The sequence below is a fragment of the Carassius auratus genome, chromosome 35 (genome assembly GCF_003368295.1).
Source record: "Carassius auratus strain Wakin chromosome 35, ASM336829v1, whole genome shotgun sequence".
Lineage (NCBI taxonomy): Eukaryota > Metazoa > Chordata > Actinopteri > Cypriniformes > Cyprinidae > Carassius > Carassius auratus.
In genome coordinates, this window is record NC_039277.1 from 15737552 (window position 1) to 15744454 (window position 6903).

Genomic DNA, 6903 nt, shown 5'->3' on the forward strand with positions numbered 1-6903 from the left:
GTGTTCACTGCTCTGTGTGTGTGCATTTCGGATGGGTTAAATGCAGAGCACAAATTCTGAGTATGGGTCACCATACTTGGCTGAATGTCACGTCACGTCTCTAATACGCATTAATCCACAAATGACTTAAGCTGTTAACTTATTTAATGTGGCTGACACTTCCTCTGAGTTCAAACAAACCAATATCCCGGAGTTATTCATGTACTCAAACAGTACATTGAACTGCTGTGATGAACACCGAGCCATATAACGAACAATAGACTGACTCGTTCACGAGTGAAGAACCGTTTCTGTCAGACGTGTCCGATTCGTGAACCGATGAGCTGATGATACTGCGCATGTGTGATTCAGCGTGACACACAGAGCGTCTGAACTGATTCTGTGCTAGTGTTATGGGTGCGGGTAAACCGAAGGCTTGAATCAAGGGCAATCATCGCAATGACGCCATTACGTCGAGCGCAAAAGAACTGGTGAACCGTTTTCTTCAACCAGTTTATTGAATCGAACGGTCCGAAAGAACTACTGGTGATCCGAACACAGATGCAACCGCTTCTTCACTCGTGAACGAGTCAGTCTATTGTTCGTTATCTGGCTCGGCTCGGTGTTCATCACAGCAGTTCAGTCAGTGTACTGTTTGAGTACATGAATTACTCCGGGATATTGGTTTGTTTGAACTCAGAGGGAGTGTCAGCCACATTAAAAAAAGTTAACATTTGTGGATTAATGCGTATTAGAGACGCGAACCGTTTAAAATGATTCAATTCAATTTGGTGAACTGAATGATTCGTTCGCGAACCGGAAATCCAGCTGCTTTGATTTGAACTCTCTCTCACACAGACACGGAAGAGAAGACAATGCTGAATAAAGTCGTAGTTCTTGCTATTTTTGGACCAAAATGTATTTTCGATGCTTCAAAAAATTCCAACTGACCCTCTGATGTCACATGGACTACTCTGATGATGATTTTATTACCTTTCTGGACATGGACAGTATACCGTACACACAGCTTCAATGGAGGGACTGACAGCTCTCGGACTAAATCTAAAATATCTTAAAATGTATTCCGAAGATAAAAGGAGGCCTTACATGTTTGGAACAGCATAAGGGTGAGTTATTAATGACATAATTTTCATTTTTGGGCGAACTAACCCTTTAAGTAAACCTATAATGCTTTAAATGTTACTACAAAAAATGATCAACTGTAAAGGCAAGGGGAAACAAAGTGAACAGTGAACAAAATGGTGTGGAAAAAATTTTCACTCAGAAGTTGCTATTAAATTTCACAATTACATACGAAGTGGCTAGTAATGCATTGAATCAAAATCACATTTGAATAAACCACATTCAATTTGTAAATTTAAATGTTAATTAAATGTATCTGATATACAGTATATCTAGACACATTGATTAAAAATGACTTGTTTTCAATGTTTTCAATAGCATGCTACCATACTAGGTCAACTCGTTCTATTTACCAGTATGAAATATGTAACAAAGCAATATAGCATACTAATGTTTAAAACGTATTGTAAAATGTATACTGCATACTATTAATGAACCAATACTAAACAGTATCAAAAACAAAGGGATACCCTAGGGACTTTAACAGTATGCAGTATGCTTTCATTCTATTTCGAACATTACTTAAGTGCTTAAAAAAGTGACATGACATACAGCCAAGTATGGTGACCCATACTCAGAATTCATGCGTTGCTTTTAACCCACCCAAAGTGCACACACACAGAGCAGTGAACACACGCTGTGTACTTGGGGGTGTGCTGTGCAGTTGGGGGTTCAGTGCCTTGTTCAAGGACACCTCAGTCGTGGTATTGAAGGTGGAGAGAGCGCTGTACATGCACCCACACTTCCTGCCAACCCAAGACTCGAACTCACAGCCCTTTGATTGCAAGTCCGACTCTCTAACCATTAGGCCACGACTTCCCCAATTTTACCTCATCTCACTGTGGTGAGTTTTTACTGAAGTTTTATATTTCTGTGTGTAAAATTGTAAATACTAAAAAACCTTCTGACATTATTTGTATTTATGTAACTATAATGTTTTTTTTTTTATCTGTGTGACTTTTTTTGCTATTTATGTATTATAAATATGTAGAAGGCAAACCACGTATGTCAACCATCACATGATGACATCATCGCTATTTTAAAACATCAATCATAATCAGATCTTTTGAGATCTTAAAATAATAGGTTTTATATGTCTTTTATGTATAAAATTTAAAAACTAAAAAATCTTTGGACATTATTTATATTTTATATATATTACAATGTTTATTTAAACATTTTCCTTTTTATAAAACATATTATTTTAATCATAAAAAATGACTATTTTATTCATTGTAACTGTTTTAACTAATATTGTACAACTTTACAACAAAAGCTTCTTAGATAATAAATACATAAATGGATATATGAACATAAAGAGTTTTTTTTCCTATAAAATACCTGCTATTTCATAGAGCTCTGTGGTCTGGTGTGTGTATTGTTTGCATTTGCAGCTGTACAGTACCGAGCCCCAGGGATCGTAGACGTCGTCACACACTCTCTGGAGCTCAGGGCCAGCTGTCAGTACACAGATGTCGGCCCCATAGGAACCCACACTGGCCGCAGCAGTGGATACAGGGAGCCAACCAGTGCACAGCTTCTATGTTTTGAGAAGGGGCCTTTCGCTGACAGTCCACCCCTGAGTGAATACTGCACCTGACATACAGCCACAAGCATGATGGTTGTTGTTTGTCAACTCCTTCGTCACGAATTCAGAATATGTGCACAAACAAAATGTTCACTCTCTATTCATTACCATTGTTCGTAAGTTGCCAAGACTCCTTCTGCTGGTGCTGTGGAGTTTTGGGGCCCAATGAGACTTGAATGAGCGTGATCCCCACTGTAGTGTGAACATGAGTGTGTGTGGTCCTTTTTTCTTGAATGCTGCATTAATAAAGAGAACATGCTAGTGGCTAATTAGCCGTAGTTTGATGCGCCACCTCTCTTCTCATCACCGAGTCAGCATCTCTCTGGTAAACTGATTGCTTGCGTTGAGTTTCGAGCCGTTTCGCTGACACTGACCCTGCCACAACGCTCCAGATGCCACGCTGAGACGTGACTGGAAAGGCAGAGCAGGAGCGTGGAGGCTCTGTTTCAGTTCATTTGTACATCAACGGGCCAATGAAATCAGTATACAACACAGAAACCCCAGTGCATGACTAATTTATTGTGCCTTCACAGCTAATTTTGCCCTATTTTGTGTCATTATTGTTTATTATGTCATTCTAGTTTCTAGTTGTTGCTGTGATGTGACATGTAAAAATGTTTGTTTACATGTTAACTTAAGTATCAACTTAACTATTAAAATGCATAGCAAAATAAAAATGGAAAATATATAAATAAAAACATATTCAAAATATTAATTAAAATAGTATTTCATACTAAAAGAATACAGTATATCAGTATTGTATAAAGCGCTGTGCAAATAAAGTTGAATTGATTTGATAAATAGAATGCATCATTTGCTATTTGAGCCGATTTGTGATTTAATCAATTATAACATTTTACCATGCTAAACTGTGAATTGATTTAAACTAAAACTTTAGATTCTTTTATCTATTTAAAGCTGGGTTTCTCTATTGGGAGAAAAATGTTTTCCCATGGATATTGAGGTTCGCAGGAAAATGAGCGGGTTTTAGATATAGCCAATGGCAGTCGACTCTATTATAGATTTAATATAAAGGGCATTCCTGAGAGACACGCGATTTCTCTCTTTTTCTTGCTCTCTTTCTTTCTCTTTGAGTGTTTTGAATATCCTAAGGTGCCATGACCCGAGAAAGTATTAATGGCATCAGTGCCACTTTAAGTGGGTCATTCAGAGGTTCAGACATATAAAATGCTGTCGCATTCTGGGGCAAATCATTATATCTTTATGATATGAAATGCATTATGAGTGAACCATTTAACATATTCAAACCTGTTTTATTTTAACTCTTTTTTTTTGATAGTTCTTAATTGGGTAGAATATTACAGAATAGAGTCATTTTGGGTTCCCCAAAGGAACATTTCAGTGATCAATTCTTAAAAGAACCCTAATTTTTTTAGTGTGAACATTTTACAATTCTGAAAAAACTTTTTCCACTATAAAGAAACTTTTGTGCATTGGAATAAAGGTTATTTGCTGAACTATCAATGCCAATAAAGAACCTTTATTTTTAAAAGTACCTTCCTGAGTTAAATGTACTGTCGGGTTTGTATTAATAAACACGATGAAAGTTCATGGAAAACTATAGAAAAAAGCACTTTACTATAGATTGTCTATAGTTATTGTATATTATATCTAAACTATAGATAATTATTTTGCTAAATGAAAAAAATCCTTCTTCTCTGCTGGACAGAAACAGAAAGGGACATGCAGTTGAGAATAAACATGCTTGAAGTGGCTCTACACAGTTCAAATACTCTGGTAGTGAGAAAGAGCACATAACAGTGGCTTCAGATCTTTTGTGCTACAGATCAAAATGGGACGCGCTGTAGCCTGCAGCCTCTGGTAATTATCTCTGACTGAGATCCACTAGTGTTTGAGTGGAGAGAGACTGAGGGCAACAGTGCAGGGAAGCTGGCTTCAGGCTCTATGACGACTTCAATTAGACAAAACCTTTAAAGGTGCAATTCAGCTGATTTATCTAAATCAGATACTAGGACTGGAACAATAACACGCCGTTGTTTCATGTTTTGTTTTTTGCTGAATTTTTCAGAGGAGATCTCAATGCCTCAAACTGCTCAGATTTGTGACAAAACCAAAATCTGCAAACAGAAGTTAGATTTCAAACATTGCTTCTCACATTTTCCCATGACCAGAATATCTGAGGAATGCTATCAAACGTTAGCATATTGTTTCCCTTTTTATCGGGTACTTAATGTTCCAGGAACTTTCTGTTTTTGTTTTGTTTTGCAGAATGCTTTCTTTTCTTCTAAGTTTTATTTAGGGGATTGTTGTGCCTTTTATTTTGAGAGTACAGTGGAGAGATGACAGGAAAGTATTTGGGTGGAGAAAGGGGAGCGGACCTCAAGGCAGGATTCAAACTCGGGTCGCTGTGAGCACACTTGTGCTATATGTCAACGCACTAACCATGAGACTATTGACGTATGTATATTTATGCAGAACATTCTCTAATGGTTATTTTGAGGCTGATTTTTCCCTTTTTAATTTCAATATCTATGTAAAACATTTTAGGTTAATTTGAGGCTTTTCAAAACCTCAAACCATAAACCAACCATTTCAGATTCAGATAAGTGAACTGCACTAATGCAGATAGATAAATGGATGGATGGATATTTATATACACACACACACACACACACATGCACATATATACATGCATACATACATACATATATATAAATGAAAAGTAGTTGTTATTTTGCTATATTTATCACCTCCCCTCATCTCATCTGTTTTTACTTTTGTCTTCACACTTGCTGGCTTTCTGTCTCTCTCTCTCTCATGTGAACCTGTCGATGGAGTGCGTGGTGTGACTCTGACCTCCATCTGCCCATATGTGACTCTTCACCCTCCCACGAGACCCCTGCGCTCCGTTCTGACAGCCAGTGATTAATTACTCACCCTTATGATTCATGCCTCAGAAATATTTCACAATAATGGACAACAGGTGGTCCTTCAGGACATTATTTTAAAGGCGCATGTGTGTGTGTGTGTATGTGAACCTGCTAGAATATGCATTCAGATGATGATGGAATGTGTGCATGAATGGTGATATATGATGATTTCATTTCACTTTCTAAAGTAGTCTTGTCCCCACTTTTTGTTGCGCACACAAAATGTTTTTAAGGTTGGTTCCAGTGAAAAGTGTAAAAACGGTGACTCTGTGGAACAATCAGAACATTGCTCTTAAGTGAGTTTAGGAAAGCCATTTGAAAGCAATTAATATTTTGCCATTCCAAATGGTAATATGAAGAAAACGTGAGTGGTTCTTACATATGCAAAATCTGCCACCATGTTGCAGTGTGCTTGAATTTTTTATACTGTTTTCTCTTTCTTTGCTAAGATGTTGTTATGAGTGCTTTGTTTGGGTGCCTCAGGTGGTTGCTAGGCTTTACAGGTGGTTGCTAGGGCATTACAGATGGTTTCTGGGGTGATTTAGAGTTGGTTTTTAGGGTGTTATAGATGGTTGTTGTTCTGAACTTTTACTGCACACTTCTTAATAAATCACACAATTTGGCAAATTAATGTACGAAGCTTAGTTAATAATAGTTCATTATTTGAGAATATGGAAGTCCACACCGCAACAAATGAAAGGAACAATATCACTGGAATAACTTACAGAAGGATTTTTTTCCAGCTGATAAACAATAAAAACACTGATAAAACTGCATCACACATTAATAATACACAGGACATTATTGTGCATGTCTTTGTCTCTTTTTTTTATTTTGATGTGAACAGGCCTTAAATGTTAAAGGTATGTTCAAATCACTAATCTTAAATAAGTATTGATAATAGTTTTGCTTGTCTTAGCAAATAAATCATTATTTAATTTAATAAGAATTGGTGAAAAGTATGGAATAATTACGATTGCAACCTTTAATGTTTCCAAAAGAAGTGTCTAATGCTCACCAAGGCTGCATTTATTTGATTAAAAAAAATGCAGTAAAAATGATTATATTGTGAAATATTATTACAATTTCAAATAGCTGTTTACTATTTAAATATGTACTGAAATGTAATTTATTTTTGTGATGCAATGCTGAATTTTCTGAATAATTCCTCCAGTCTTCAGTGTCGCATGATTCTTCAGAAATATATGCAACTTTTTTCTTCGTTCCAAAACATTAAGAAATCTTAATTATTCCAGACTTTTTATCAGTAATGTGCATTGT